The sequence below is a fragment of the Carcharhinus amblyrhynchos genome, chromosome 24 (genome assembly GCF_965287045.1).
Source record: "Carcharhinus amblyrhynchos chromosome 24, sCarAmb.v2.hapA, whole genome shotgun sequence".
In the NCBI taxonomy this organism is placed as follows: domain Eukaryota; kingdom Metazoa; phylum Chordata; class Chondrichthyes; order Carcharhiniformes; family Carcharhinidae; genus Carcharhinus; species Carcharhinus amblyrhynchos.
Genome location: NC_137347.1, coordinates 34,099,477 through 34,116,460, shown reverse-complemented (window position 1 = coordinate 34,116,460; position 16,984 = coordinate 34,099,477). Strand labels below are relative to the sequence as shown.

Sequence of the window (16,984 nt, the reverse complement as noted above, 5' to 3'; positions counted from 1 at the left end):
CATCCAAAATCTATCTCAACTTGCATCACCGACCTGAATGCATTGTTAAGCATGTGAAGATGAGGTGGGTAAAATGAGGGGCTTTGCAGAGTATTGCTACAGACTAGTTGGGTTGGATCACCTGTTCATGTGCTGTACATTCTGCAAATCGTTCAGCATTTAATCCTTAAAGGAAAAATTTCAAAACTTTTTAACGCAAGCATTTAAGACCGTGGCCAATTGCTACTGGAAAGATTTTAGCATGGGGGATAATCTGGTTTTTTTAAGTAAAATGTCATTAAGTTTACTTAGAAGCAGTGAGGAAAATCAGATTATTGGAGAGCAATTGAAGCAGTTTTAAAACCGCATTAACCTTGCGTAAATGAAATTGGTGTTCAGTATTCCTAGGACAGGAAGTCACATCGGGGAGCGCAGAGTGGATTTTAACACAGCAACCAATTGCAACTTTTATTACCTTTTTCAAAAGGAACATAAAATACTACAGCAGACCAAATTTCATAGCGAGGCAGAGGATGAGGGATTGCTGCTTTAAAAAAAAAATTGCTGGGATTAATTTGGGCGATAATAGGAAGGGAAAAGAGATGAACTGTGTCCCTTGTAAACTCTCAACTGCTGCTATTGATAGCGAGTACGAGGGACCAGTAAAAGGACAAGCAGTCTGATAGCACAGCATTTGATTTCTGGCCCAAACGGGGGGAGAGTTACTGTTGTATTACAGCAGTGGCAACAAACTGCACAACGCTGCAAGTTGACAATAAAAAAGACCTGATATTATTAAAAATGATTGCAATAAGCTCTGTCCTTTTCAACCTTGAAAAGTGGCTTCTTATGCAAGCTCCAGAGTGTACTTCAGTTGGTGAATCAATAGTTTTGTAATTGTCTAGTAGCCCTAATGGAAAGGTGTGCATTGCATCCCTTTTTGTTAAAAACAGGGTGTCGGAGTCTGGTTTTACTGCGTTCGCTGTTCTTTCTTCTTTGTTGCCAAGGTTTTTAGATCATTTGCATTTCATAACTGCCGTGTCTCAAAGACTTTTTTTCCCGGACTTGGTGATTAATGTATTTCATTGACATGCCTGCAACACATATCTTACCAAAGAGTTATTGGAACACAACCAGACCAGGTTGTTGACAGGAAGAGATGGATGCAGAGCCTAGAAGCTGCCATTTTGATTTAGGAGGCATCCAAGCCAAGCGACACATTCCACTATCTGTATTTCAGCTTATTATCTTTCAGGACATATTTCTCGGTTTGCAGGACTTACATGGGGAGAATGGGATGGATTTGGCTGTAGGACTAACAGTAAAACTACCTCACTATATTAAAGCGCAAATTGGACAGCAAAGGCTAGTGACTGAGGTGCCCTGTTAAGGGGAGGCGATGGCCTAGTGGTATTATCACTGGCACCTATTAAACCAGAAACTTGGCTAACGTTCGGAGGACTTGGGTCCAAATCCTGCCACTGCAGATGGTGGAATTTGTATTCAGTTTTTACTGAATTCAAAATCTAACTGATGACTGTGAAATCAGTGTTGATTTTGGGAAAAATGGATCTGGTTCACTGATCCCTGTTAGGGAAGGAAATCTGCAGTCCTTGCCTGGTCTGGCCTACGTGTGATTAACTCTCACTACCCTCCAAGGGCAACTAGGATGAGTAAGTGCTGGCCAGCCAGCAACATCCATGTCCCACAAAAGAATTTTAAAAAATAATGGTAACTATCCAGGAAGTTTGGTATTGAAGCAATGGGAAGTGTGACATTGGGATTCTTGAGTGATATATAAACATGTGAGTTACAACAAAAAACGGTTAAGACACATACCACTGCAGTGTAAGCAAATTTTTAAGTGGTGTAGTTCCTAATACTTATCTGGCAGGGGTGAAACCATGATCAAGAAGGTGGTTCGCCCAGGATAAGGCTGTCCCATTGCACTGCGGGTGTGCTGATGCCTGCAATGTTCCCAAATATGCGATACTCAACTGCAAAATTTGTAGTTCCTAATTATCATGACATCCTTTCTGGCATTGATTCTAGAATTGAATTATAGAATCCTTACAGTGCAGAAGGGGGCCATTTGTCCCTGTGAGCCTGTACTTACAACAATCCCACTCAGACCCTATCCCCATAATCCCACATATTTACCCTGCTAGTCCTCCTGACTCTAAGGGCCAATGTTGCCTGGCCAGCCCACCTTACCCCACATCTTTGGAGTGTGGAAGGAAACCCACGTAGACCACAGAGAGAATGGGCAAACTCCACACAGTGACCCAAGGCTGGAATTGAATCCAGGCCCCTGGCACTGAGGCAGCAGTGCTAACCACTGTATCACCATTTTGTTAGCTCTTAATTATTGTCTCTCATGTTATCACACTGCTTATCCAGCAACCAGGAGCAGATGAGGAGAAATTTCCTGTAACTAAGAATTGGGAAGACCAAAGCCATTGTGGTTGTTCCCATCTCAAAGTCTAACCATAGGCTCCATCGCACTGCTTGGGAACTGCCTGAGGCTGAACCAGAGTATCAGTAACCCTGGTGTGGCACTTGATCCCAAGGTGAGCTTCCAACCACACGATCATGAATCACTAACACAGCATCATCTGATGCTACTCCAGCCTCAATCCTTTCAGTGTTTCAACCATCCTCCAACCTGCTGTTACCTCTCGACTTGACCATTCCAACACTGTCCTGGTTGGACTCCCACCTCCCATCCTCCATAAAATTAAGCTAATCCAAAACTTTGTTGCCTGCATCCTCCCTTGCATCAAGTCCCGTTGGTCTCTGATGCTCACTGGCATCCCAGTCTAGCACTGCTTTGATTTTTAAGTTTTTAATCTTGTTTTTAAGCGGCCTCATGATCCCACTGCGGCATGGTGGCACAGTGGTTAGCGCTGCTGCCTCACAGCGCCAGGGACCCATGTATGATTCTGGTGACTGTAACCTCCTCCAGCTCTCCCCAATTCTGGTCTCTTGCACATTATGATTTCAATCACTGCCCCCATTGAGCAATAGTGCCCTCAGCTGTCCCTAACCTCAGAAATTCCCTTCTTAACCCTTTCTAACTCCCTTCTCTCCTTGAATACACCATTTAAAAACTATTTCTTTAACCAAGATATTGGTCAACAGCCTGATATCTCCTCTGTATGTGGCTCAATGTTGGAGACTTGTTTTGATGCTTTTGTAAAATGCTTTTAATGTTTTACTTGCCTAAATGCGCTAGATTGGTGAAACAGTTGCATAGTGCTATTGTCACTGGATTAGTAATCCAGAGAACCATGGTAATACTTTGGGGACCTGAGTTCGAATCCCACAAGGCAGATGGTGAAATGTGAATTCAATAGTCAAAAAACAATCTGGAATTAAAAGTCCAATGACGATCATAAATCCCATTGTCGTTAAAACCCATCTGCTTCACTAATGGGAAGGAAATCTGCCATCCTTACCCAGTCTGGCCTATGTGTGACCCCAGACCCACAGCAATGTGGTTAACTCTTGACTGCCCTCTGAAATGGCCAAGGAAGACACTCAGCTCAAGAGCAGTTAGGGATGGGCAATAAATGCTGGTCCAGCATTTAGAGGCAATGGCCTAGTGGTATTATCATCAGACCATTAATCCAGAAACTCGGCCAACATTCTAGGGACCTGGGTTCGAATCCCACCACAGCAGATGGTGGAACTTGAAATTCAATAAAAAAATCTGGAATTAAGAATCTGACCATGAAACCATTGTCAGAAAAACCCATCTGGTCCACTAATGTCCTTTAGGGAAGGAAATCTGCTGTCCTGACCTAAATGTGACTCCAGAGCCACAGCAATGTGGTTTACTGTTAACTACCCTTCAGGGACAATTGGATGGGCAATAAATGCTGGCCAGCCAGTGATGCCCATGTCCTACACAATGAATAAAATAAAAGCCAGTGACATCCACATCCCATTAATGAATTTACAAAAAAATACAAGTTGTTGCTGGAGATTTGAGAAATTGTTTTAACTTTTTTAGTTTTTTTTTCTCTCTCTCTCTCAATCTCATCTTTCTTGCTCTTTATTTTGCTTTCTGCACCTGATTTGACATCAAATTCAATATTCAGAATAACACTTCTTAGTTCAGACTTTGCACTGCTCCTTAACAATTTGTCAATCTGATTAAGGACTTGCCTTGTTAGCAAGTATCCCAGCTGCTCCAAGAAGTTGCGATGCTCAAATAGTTTAATGTTTGTTTAGTAGTGTCACAAATAGGCTTAAGTTAACACTGCAATGAAGTTTATTGTGAAAATCCCCTAGTTGCAACACTTTGGTGCCTGTTTGGGTACACTGAAGGAGACTTTAGCATGATCAATGCACCTAACTTTTGGACCGTGGGAGGAAATTTGAGCATCCGGAGCAAACCCATGCAGACACGGAGAAAGTACAGGCAGTCTCCCAAGCTGGGAATTGAGCCAGGGTCGCTGGCACTGTGAGTCAGCAGCGCTAACCACTGTGCAGGATGTCCCGGTGTAAAGTCGCAAGTAAACAGTGCGGGAAAGTGCAAGTTTAATGAGGGAAACCTTGGTGTTCAACAAACCCGTGACTAGTTGTCACAAATTGTTAAATTTGATGAACAAAGATTCTAAAAACTTGTGGCTACAAAAATATGAAGAAATCATCCTAAGTAGGTAGTATATTTTAGAAAAGTCTGGCTCAGGACAGAGGTTTAGCTCCAGTTTTCCAGGATTAATGTTTGACCATTCAAGATTTGCCAATGAAATGTCATTTAGATGTATTGGGACAGGTTCAAATACTTCATCAACTAGTTCAAACCTGTTGGGAATGGAAGCAACCCTTTTGACTGTGTGAAAATAGTCCTTCCGTAAACAAAAGGGTTTCTTTTCAGTTTCCATGCAACTTCATCCCTTTTGTTTAATTTATTCACTTATTTATGGACAGGAGCCCAGTCTGAAGGCCATCTGAGGATTTCTACTGGCCTTCTCACCTGCCGATGTAAAAATTCCACTCCGTATCATCAATAAGCTCTTTCAGGGCATTGTCAAGGCCTTGACTTCATTTACTATCAATGTTCAAAACTCCTACCTCGTGATAAAGTAGAATGAAAAGGTCCAAGACTGTACCAGTTTATGAATTCATTGTGTACAGCAAAATCTAAAGTTTATTTATTAGTGTCACAGAGGCTCACATTAACACAGAAATGAAGTTACTGTAAAAACCCCCCCCTGTTGACACAGTCCAGCATCTGTTTGGGTAACGGAGGGAGAACTTAGCATAGCTAATGGACCCGAACCATCTTTCAGACTGTGGAAGGAAACCAGAACACCCGGAGCAAACCCATGCCATACCAAGCTAATGACAATTACTTTCTTCTGAAATTCTCATCTTTGTCTTTAGACATCTTATTGGCCTCGTTGCTTACCCATCTCCGTAACCTCCTTCAACCCAATTTCTCTCAGGTCTCAGCACTCCTCTATATTTGCCTCTTTCTTACAATGTGTCTACAAAGCACATCATTGAGTGTAAAGTGCATCAGGATGTCCGATTGTTGTGAAAAGCACTCGTTGAATGTAAGACTTTCATCCTTTCTTGGTGACACAATGGTTAGCGTTGCTGCCTCAGTGCCAGGGAGCTGGGTTGGATTCCTGGCTTGGTCACTGTTTGTGTGGAGTTTGTACGTTCTCCCGTGTCTGCATGGGTTTCCTCCAGGTGATCTGGTTCCCTCACAGTCTGAAAGACGTGCTGGTTAGTTGAATTGGCTGTGCTAAATTCTCCCTCCGTGTATCCAAACAGGCACCAGAGTGTGGCGACTAGGGGATTTTCACAGTGAACATAAGAACATAAGAAATAGGAGCAGGAGTAGGCCTTCGAGCCTGCCCCGCCATTCAATAAGGTCATGGCTGATCTGTCATGGCTCAGTTCCACATTCCCGCCCTCTCCCCATAACCCTTAATCCCCTCTCTTATCAAAAACCCATCAACCCGCATCTTGAAAATATTTAGCGAGGTAGCCTCCACCACTTCAACGGGCAGAGAATTCCAGAGATTCACCACCCTTTGAGTGAAGGAGTTCTTCCTCAACTCTGTTCTAAACCACCCCCCCCTTTATCTTGAGGCTGTGCCCCCTAGTCCTACTGTCCTTTCTGAGCGGGAAGAATCTCTCCACCTCTATCCTATCCATCCCATTCATCATCTTATATGTCTCAATGAGATCTCCCCTCATTCTTCTAAACTCTAACGAGTACAAGCCTAGTTTATTCAGCCTCTCCTCATAGCTCAACCCCCTCAACTCCGGCATCAGCCTAGTAAACCTCCTCTGCACTCCCTCCAAGGCCAAAATATCCTTGCGTAAGTACGGCGCCCAAAACTGCACACAGTACTCCAGCTGCGGCCTCACCAATGCCCTATACAGCCGCAGCAAGACCTCCCTACTTTTATATTCAATCCCCCTCACTATGAAGGCCAGCATCCCATTCGCCTTCCTGACCACCTGCTGCACCTGCAAGCTGGGTTTTTGCGAGTCATGCACAAGGACCCCGAGGTCCCTCTGCACCGTCGCCTGCTGCAGTTTTTCGCCACGTAAGTAATAATCCTTCCTACCATTATTCCTACCAAAGTGGACCACCTCGCACTTGCCAACATTAAATTCCATTTGCCAGTTCCTGGCCCATTCGCCCAGCCTATCTAGATCCTTCTGCAGACTCTCCACACCCTCCGCAAATTTGCCGTTCCACCAATCTTGGTGTCATCAGCAAATTTCGACACTCTACACTCGGTTCCCTCCTCCAGATCATCTATATAAATGGTAAATAGCTGAGGCCCCAGCACCGACCCCTGGGGCACTCCACTAGTCACCAACCGCCAATCCGAATAGCACCCATTAACCCCCACTCTCTGCCTCCTATTTGACAACCAATCCTCTATCCATGCTAACACCCTACCCCCAACTCCATGTCCCTGACCTTCTGCAATAACCTCTTGTGAGGTACCTTGTCAAACGCCTTCTGAAAATCAAGAAAGACCACATCCACCGGCTCTCCTTTATCCACCCCGCTAGACACATCCTCATAGAACTCCAGTAAGTTTGTCAGACACGACTTCTCTTTAACGAAACCGTGCTGTGTCTGCTCTATCAAGCAATTCCTCTCAAGATGCCTCGCTATTTCCTCCTTGATGACGGATTCTAACATTTTACCTACAACAGACGTTAAACTAACCGGCCTATAATTCCCCGCCTTTTGCCTGGCACCCTTCTTAAACAACGGTGTAACATTAGCTGTTTTCCAATCTTCCGGCACTTCCCCGGAATCCAGCGATGTCTGGAAAATAACCACCAAGGCATCCACTATCACCTCCGCCATTTCTTTCAGAACCCTCAGATGCATTCCATCCGGTCCTGGGGACTTGTCCACAATCAGTCCCTCCAGTCTGTAGAGCACCTCCACTCTAGTAACAGTAATGTCATTGAGACCCTCCAGTCCTACCATCTTTCCATCTCTGACACCTGGCAAATTATTCACGTCCTCCTCCATGAAGACCAAAACAAAAAAGTTATTCAAGACCTCAGCCAAAAGGGCTGTTTCCCGTGCTGGGTTGTTCTTTGTTCAGCCATCCTTCATTGCAGTGTTAATGTAAGCCTACTTGTGACTACTAAAACTTAAACTTCCCCTTACAATCCAATGTTCTCACTGTTCTTGCATTGATGGCCATGCCTTCAACTGTCTGGGCCTACACTCTGCAATTTTCTCTCCACCTCTCTTTCCCCCATTACGACAGTCCATCAGGACAAGCATCTTTGTCACCTGCCTTAGCATCTCCTTACATGACTTAGTATAAAATTGCATTCCATAATTGTTCCTGTGAAGTGCCTCTGGATGGTTTACTATTTTGAAGTTGATTTGATTTATTATTGCCATGTACCAGTGAAAAATATTGTTTCTTGTGCACGATACAGACAAAGCATACCATACATAGAGAAGGAAAAGAGAGTGCAGACTGTAGTGTCAGTCCTAGCCGGGGTGTAGAAAAAGATCAACTTAACGTGAGGTAGGTCCATTCAAAAGTCTGATGGCAGCAGGGAAGGATCTAAGGATTGCCAAATCTGGAAGAAATTTAATTAGAGCATTTGTTAGAGTTTAAACGAGTTAAGGGGGGAAAAAAAGTTCAGAAGCATAGATCAAGAGTAAAAGATAGAATTAGAAGGGATGCTGGGCACAGCTTGCCACACATTGCCACACTCCACTGCATGTAAGTTGTTGAGTGGTACAAAGTGACATTTCAAGGGTGTTCTTACCATTATGTCTGACAGTCATTGTATTTATCATTTAAGAGCAAAAGATTCCTACTAGCTTTATCCATCAGTTTTTGGGTCCATTCCCACCTGGAGGTAGGTTCAATTGAAGACTGTTCCTCTGAAAAGGAGGAATGTGCAGGGTTAGGGAGAGCAATGATGGACTTTCAGGGACTTCACCACTGAGTCCTGATTGGACACCCAGGCCAGATGAGCCTTACTCTATCATTAAACGGGAGAAAATGGGGGAGTGGAATCAAGTGAATTTCTCCTTCAGGGAGCTAGTGCAGACACAATGGGCTCAATAGCCTCCTTCTGCACTGTAACGACTGTGATTCTGATTAACTTTGTTCTGGAGGATATTTCATCCTGAAGTTAAATTCAAGATCACTTCAAGGCACTGTTTAATTTGCGTAAGTGTGATGATCTCTGAGGCCCCATGAGGTTGGCCTCTTGGAGTATGAGCTCTCTGATTGAGATAATGATTGCCTGCCCAATCACAGAGTCTCCCCTGTGTATATATTGAGAAGTGGCAGGGCTACTGACACTCAGGATTCTGAATGTGTATCTGAAACATTCTTAGGAATAGAATTGAGTTTGCTAATAAAGGGAACCTAATGTAAGGATATCTGCCTCAAAGGAGTTCATAGAATCCCTACGATGCCAAAGGAGGTTATTCGGCCCATGTCTGCACTGACAACAATCCCACCCAGGCTTATCCCTGTTACCCACATATTAATTCTGCTAACCTATGCATTCCAGGGCACCAAGAAGCAATTTACCATGGCCAGTGCACTTAACCAGCACGTCTTTGGACTGTGGGAAGAAACTGGAGCACCCAAAGGAAACCCATGCAGATATGGGGAGAACATGCAAACTCCACACAGATAGTGACCCAAGTCCTTTTTCCTCTGATGGAAAAATCTAGCACGAGGGGGCATGGCTTTAAACTAAGGGGGGGTAGTTATAGGACAGATGTCAGGGGTAGGTTCTTTACCCAGAGGGTGGTGAGGGATTGGAATGCCCTGCCTGCTGCAGTTGTAAATGCGCCTAGTTTGGGGGCGTTTAAGAGGTCTGTGGATAGGTTTATGGACGAAAAGGGATTGGTTTAGGTTAGTGGGTCATTGTTGTTGTTTTTTTTTAACTGGTCGGCGCAACATCGTGGGCCGAAGGGCCTGTTCTGCGCTGTTATGTTCTATGTTCTAAGTCGGGAATCGAACCCAGCTCCCTGGAGCTGAGAGGCAGTATTGCTAATCATTGTGCTGGCCCAGAAAGGAGCAGGATTTAGTTTAATTGAGTGAGATCGTTGCCCATTTCATTCATTTGTAGAAAGGAGATAATTGCTACTCAGTTGTAGCTCTGTTCCAATTATGGCTGTTATTTGAAGAATCCAATTGTTATTACCATCACTACAGATTCAGAGATTCCTACAGTGCAAAGGAGGACATTCGGCCCATCAAGTCTGCACAGACCATAATCCCACCCATGCCCTTTCCCCGTAACCCCATGCATTTACTCTAGCTAGTCCCCCTGGCACTAAGGGGAAATTTAGCATGGCCAATCCACCTAACCTGCACATCTTTGCACTGAGGAAACCCACACAGACATGGGGAGAATGTGCAAACTCCACACAGTGACCCAAGCTGGGAATCCAGCCTGGGCCCCTGGCATTGTGGATCAGCAGTGCTAACCACAGTGCCACCAGTAACTATGTTTCCTATATTCAGGACACAGCAAAGTTTAGCACCAGTCACTCTACTGGACCATCAGAGATTAGTTAAATACAGCTTGACTGCAGGATTGCGTGTTTTGACTATTAGCTTTGGTCATGCACTCAATCAGGATCTCAATGTCTATCTAGATTGTCGATCGTGTATACAAAATAAGTACATTGCTGTGGCTCTAGTCACAAACAGTAACTCATCTACTGTCACAGCAGGGAAATCATATGTCAGGATATGCACAGAGACAGCGTGTTTGTGTGAAAAAACTCCCAGTCTGTGTTTATTTTTTTTTAAAGGGATAAGCCACCAATGGCTGTGATAGGATAGGCTCAATAATTAAACCACAAATTATTTTCCTTTTCTGAAATACATAAAAGATCAAACAGGGTCCCCAGAATATTAGCTGAGTTTCTGGATTAATAGCGATAATACCATTAAGCCATTGCCTCCCCCGTGAAGCATGGTCCAAGTATCTTTGCTTATTCCAGGTTTTTTTTTCTAAAACTGTTGGACATATGACTATTTATAATTTTTTTTTGTTCAGTGATCTAAATCAGACTGGAATATTCACACATTCAGATTCAATGACTTGAAAAACAATCTGAATCCAATGGAATTGCCAAACAATAAAATTCTTAAGGAATGAGCCAGTGCTGCCAGCCCAATAACCACCCAATTTTAAGCCTTTAGCATTGGGCACCCTGGCAACTCCTCAGTGAAAAGTATTTGAATTTTGGAAGGTTCTGCCTGCACTAACCCTCAGGCAGATAAGATGAGGGGATGGATGGAGGAGAAATGATCAGGTTGGAAGGTGCAGTGATCAGGCTAAAAAGGGGGAGATGTGACTGTGGAAGGGAAGGAAATGGTCTTTGGCACTACAAAAGAGGTAAGAAAAGTACACCCTCCTTTTAATATTCAGGAAAATACTTGCTTTCCAAATGACCTCTTTTTTGATGGTCTCCAGTGGTCTTGGTTAGATTGCAATGTAGACCCTGATGTGCTGAACATATGATGTGGAGATGCTAGTGTTGGACTGGGTTAATCACAGTAAGAAATCTGACAACACCAGGTTTAAGTCCAACCGATTTTATTTGATTGTAAACTCATAGTTTACAGTCAAATAAATCAGTTTGACTTAAACCTGGTGTTGTCAGACTTCTTACTATGCTGAATATAGCCAGCCTAGGTTCAGACCATTTTATAAACTAGATATTGTGACCTTTGTCAATGCAAATAGGGGGTTTAAGCCCCTTTTCAGGCCTGAGCCCTCAATGCTTCTTTTTCTGAATTTACCAATAATGAGGGTGGTGCATATCTGGCAAATCGTCAAGGATGCGGCAGGCAGTGGTATTGTCACTGGACTAGTAATCCAGAGACCCAGGGTACCCAGGTTCAAAACCCACCATGACCTACGGTAAAATTTCAATTTAATAAAACTTTGGAATTAAATGTCTAATGATGACCATGAAACCATTGATTGTTGGAAAAATCTATCTGGTTCACTAAGTGTCATTTAGGGAAGGAAGCCTGCCTTCCTTACCTGGTCTGACCTACATGTGACTCCAGACCATCAACAATGTGGTTCACTCTTAAATGCCCTCAAGAATGGGCAATAAATTCTGGCCCAGCCAGCAATGCGCACATCCCATGAATGAATTAAAAGAGCACATGCTCTCTGTCCACAATATAGAAGTTTTAAGCCTCTGATTGTCTTGATAAATGGATCTGCAGAGTCAGATTTCCAGGCCTCAATCTCTAAAATTAGTGAGGCATTTTTACACTGCTTACTTAACACTTCACTGAATATGGACATCACTTAATTTCAATTTTTTTTTCTCTCTAGCCTCCCCTAACAATTCTCATCCCTTCCCAAACTGACTGTTTTACAAATTCCTCAGCCCTTCCCACCAGCTGCGATTGTTGTCTGGTGTACCTTGATGCAAACATTCTGCACAGGCACCCTTTACCACGATGGGGAGTTGAGGGGAGGAGGTGCAGGAAGGTTGGGGGGAAGGCGCTGCAAGGAGGGTGAGGGGGTCACCACAGCCGATACACTCCCTGTTGTCACTCACTTTCATCTGGATAGAAGATTCTAATAAGAACGCAAGCCTTCGAGCCTGCCCCGCCATTCAATAAGATCATGGCTGATCTGTTGTGGCTCAGTTCCACATTCCCGCCCTCTCCTCATAACCCTTAATCCCCTTGTTTATCAAAAACCCATCAACCCACGTATTAAAAATATTTAGCGAGGCAGCCTCCACCACCTCAACGGGCAGAGAATTCCAGAGATTCACCACCCTTTGAGTGAAGAAGTTCCTCCTCAACTCCGTTCTAAACCACCCCCCCCCCCCCCCCCCCCCCTTATCTTGAGGCTGTGCCCCCTAGTCCTACTGTCCTTTCTGAGCAGGAAGAGCCTCTCCACCTCTACCCTATCCATCCCATTCATCTTATACGTCTCAATCCACATTTCTGAACCAGGGTCACAGTCTGGGGATACAGGGTAGACCATTTGGGACGGAGGTGAGGAGACATTTCTTCACCCAAGGAGTGGTGAGCCTGTGGAATTCATTACCACAAGAAGTAGTTGATGCCAAAACATCGAATGTATTCAAGAGGCGGCTGGATATAGCACTTGGGGCAAATGGGATCAAAGGTTATGGGGAGAAAGCAGGATTAGGCCATTGAGTTGGACCATCAGCCATGATAGTGATGAATGGTGGAGCAGGCTCGAAAGGCCAAATGGCTGCCTCCTGCTCCTATCTCTCTTTATCCTGGCTAATTTTCCTCTTTAACCCCCTGTATGGGGTTAACTATGGCACCTTTCACATCGGCTGGCTCGCAACAGGCTGAGAATCAGCCACCTTGTCTGTGTGAGTCAGTTCCACACTGGATTAACTCACCGAGCAGCCAGAGTCTGACTTCAAGCTGGTTTTCCGAAACGACAAGTCTCGGCTCCTGGTGATGGGACGTGAAGGGTAACAGATAAAGAGAAAACTATCCATTTGGCAGGCTGTGGCACAGCAGCTGCCTCAACAGACTGATCAATGTAACAGAATGACAAATATTGTGACACCTCGCGGTCACCATCTGAACCTCGATATCCCGGTGCGATACATAAGACGATTGCCCCCAAGAGTGTGGGGGGAGGAATGTAGAAACAGCAAAGTGGCTGCACTCCTGCCTTGCTTCGATGGCACAGGCTGCTGATTTGATACTGTTCCCCTTGTAAAGACACAGGCGCAGGGGTTAGATTAGCATTCCCCACTCCAGTCATGAGTTAGTGCACATTCAATCAGCAAGGTGCACCAGCTCGCCTGCGAGGAAGAGCTCCATTTAATCAAGGCTCTGACTATGCATTGCAAAGAGGCCTCTGGTGTACACTGCATTGACTTTGCCAGGCTGCTTCGGAATCTCTGTTCATTACTGATTACCTCACATGGCTGAGAGCACAGCTGTATCGCTTACACATGCATCATAGTTCAGTAGGAACCGCAATAGATTTAGGCAAATAGACTTAAGAGTCCACATCATTATGGATTCAGTGCAATTCATTCTGTGGGATTAGGACTCTGCTAACAGGTGGGAGGATGTGTTCTGATGGCTGGTGGTACAGAAGATAAGCTGCTTTTTGATGGGTTTCTATCCATCTTTAATTACCAGAGCTCTGATTCCCTGCAGGGTGTTCCAACTGCCTTATAACTGTGGGAGAGCTGACAGTGGCAACGTAATAATCTAAGGGTGAGAGAACTCTCTCACTGTACTGGATGTAGATAATGTAAACTATGGATTACTTTCAGATGCCACCGAACTGTTGCTTAGCTCCATCTAGAACTTTCTTTAAGGAACCAGAGGGGATTTTCTAATTAGGTAGGACTGCAGTAACACAAAATCACTGTGGCTAAATGTTAATGCGTCTGAGACTGGGAGACAAGATAACATGCATGTGGTTACTATGTGTGTCTATACAAATGTAGGGATCAGAATAACATTCATGTAGCTGCTGTGTGCATCATATATGTGTAGGAAAGCAGAATAACATGCATATAGTTAGTGTGTGCCTATATATGTAGGAAAACAGGATTACATACATGTTAGTGTGTCTATTTTTATGTAGGGAATTAGGATAACGTACATGTAGTTACTGTGTATCTATATATGTAAGGAAGCCAGATAGCATGCATGTAGTTTTGTGTGTGTGTATATGTTAGGAAGCAGGCTAACATGCATGTATTTACTGTGAGTATATTATACTTTTATGGAGGTGCATTATATGCAATAACACTTAGCGAAGAATTTAATTGATGTAATCTGCCGGACATATAATACGTTACAAACATTTTGAACTTGCAATTAACACTTTGGTAAACAATGCTCATGGGTCCATAGCAACGACTGTTACATTTGTAAAGGATGCAAGCTTCTTTATGGGGACACAGGATGGCATTTTCCAACCTCACTGGGTGGGCAATAAAACTCTAGCTGTGGAATCTACAGAGCTCTGAGATAAAAACTGTGGGGAGGGGGGTGAATGGGGGAGGAGTGAGTTGGTAATGTGGGGGAGGGGTCACACATTCCAACTCTTAATTAAAATCCAGTATATTTTACCTAAAAGAGTCAACACCACAGGAACACCCAATGAAAAACTCTGCCATGGAGAAGGAAATGCTGGGACTATTAGCGGCTTTTAAGTACTTTGAAGAATATGTCTGACATGAATGTAGGGAGACCTTAGCATGTACTGAGCATAACCCCCCCTAGCCTTTGTGGAGAAGTTCAAAACCCAGAAGGTCAGGCTATTTCAGTGGAAGTTATTATAGCCCTAATACTTAACCACCCCCATTGAGGGAGTGCAATGTCCTAATTATGTTTGGGATTGTGGGTTTTAAATAAACAGAAAAGATGTAGGTTGCACACCTAGATTCAAAGTAACACAACCAGGTTTATTAAAGATTTCCCCTACATGGAGCAGAAGCTGAAATTAAATCAGCCTGCATAACACCCTAATGACATCACCATCAAATCATGTGATCAACTATTGAAGCAATCGGGCAACTACTGAAATATATAACATGGAGAAACAATATAATTGCTTCTGCCAGAACTTAACTCTGGTCAGAATGCACAAGTCACTTTTTATTACCAATGGGAGGAACTGTTACATAGATGTGTTATCACAAAATCACAGTGCAAAAGAAGGCCTTTGGTCTATTGAGTCTGCACCAACATGTGAAAAACACCTGACCTACTAACCTAATCCCATCTGCCAGCACTTAGCTCATAGTCTTAAATGTTACGATGTGCCAAATGCTCATCCAGGTACTTTTTTAAAGTATGCCTCCACTATGCAAAGTTGGAAAATCCTGCCCTGTGTCTCCATAAAGAAATTTGCATGGTAGACAATGGTTAGCACTGCTGCTTCACAGCTCCAGAGATCTGGGTTCAATTCCCAGCTTGGTTCCCTGTCTGTGTGGAGTTTGCATATTCTCCCCATGTCTGTGTGGGTTTCCTCCAGGTGCTTCAGTTTCCTCCCACAGTCCAAAGATGTGCGGGTTAGGTTGATTGACCATGCTAAAATTGCCCCTTAGTGTCCTGAGATGCATTGGTTAGAGGGATTAGCGGATAACTAAGTAGGGATCTGGGGGTAGGCCTGGTTGGGATTGTGGTTGGTGCAGACCCGATGGGCCAAATGGCCTCTTTCTGCACTGTAGGGTTTCTATGATTCTGAATTAATACCTTCCCTGGCAGCCCATTCCAGACTGTTGCCACTCTCTCAGTAAAAAAAGCCAAAATCCTCGAGGTTCCACATCTACCTCTATTTTGGGACATAACAGATGTGTTTTGAAGTATTCAGTTTGGGCTTTTGTGTCCATGTATATCTTGGCCCTAGTGCCTCTAATCTTTCTGAGGTTTTCTTGGAACATTTTGGGATACTTCGCAATGACTTTGTATAAATTACCTCTACCCATTTTAAATATCTGTTGCCAATCCAGGTGGATTTTCTGTAGCCAGTCCTTTCCCAAAGGGCTGGGTCCCAGTCCTATTAGGGGGAATCAAACTGTCTGTTGCTTGTGTGTAAGTGGGGTTACAGAGATCCCAACAATACATGAGATCTCCCCAGTCTAGGTGGCCAATCTAGACTTGGTGTCTCAGACTTTAGGGAAAGATATCCAATCAGAGTTGCCTAAAGATTTGCTCCCCAATAATAGATACAACGGCTCCTGGTAGCCTCCATGTCGAGGTGGGGGGGAGCGGGTGGGGGCAGCATTTACTTGGAGTTTAATCATAGAGCCACTTTGGGTGCAGTGATGCAATTTAGCTGCATCAATTCCTCAATCCCAGGCTGGTTTATTTGTAAAGCCCTGTCCTGAGGTGGCTTCACCCTTTGACCTGGATGGTACGCCCTTTGCCTGTTTCAGTAGCCTTGCCTACAAGTGCCGCATGGTTGTGTTCCCTCCTCACTGTATCGTGAAGAGGTTTCCTGTCCGGTTCCAGAATCTGAGCTTCCGACTCCAATCGCCCTTTCTTGGCAGAAAATGGGAGATGTGAGTGTTATCCGCTGGGGACTTGGTTCTATGGTATAGGGGTCACCCCATGGCTGTGAACGGTACTGTCTATGGATGCCTGAAGTTCCTTGACCTCTTTTCCTACATTTTCATGGGAAAGGTCTTGTTCTATAGCTCCCCTGAGGTTGAGTTGATTCAGTCAATAACTTCCTTTGGGTCGCAATGTTGTTATTCCCACATATTAAATGATTCTATAACATTTCTGGAAGATCTGGTCCGTACACTCACTGTTCCAAGAATTTCCACAGTCTCATCAAGCATCCAGCGATTGGTTCCCCAGGGAGTCTCATTGCTCTGTTTAAACCCCTGTAGTGTTCCAGTGTAACAGATGGTTTAAGGTTGTAGTCTGATACCACATCTACCAGTTTGTCAAAACATTTTGAATCCAGTGCTGCCTTGTAGGTTAAATCTTTTACGATGCTGAAAGTCTGC

At 44.1% G+C, this 16,984-nt stretch overlaps 1 pseudogene; it reads left to right on the top strand.

Annotated features, from left to right (window-relative positions):
• The first annotated feature begins 1,858 nt into the window (after positions 1-1,858).
• Positions 1,859-2,002, top strand: LOC145358071 (U1 spliceosomal RNA; annotated as a pseudogene).
• The last annotated feature ends 14,982 nt before the right edge of the window (positions 2,003-16,984 follow it).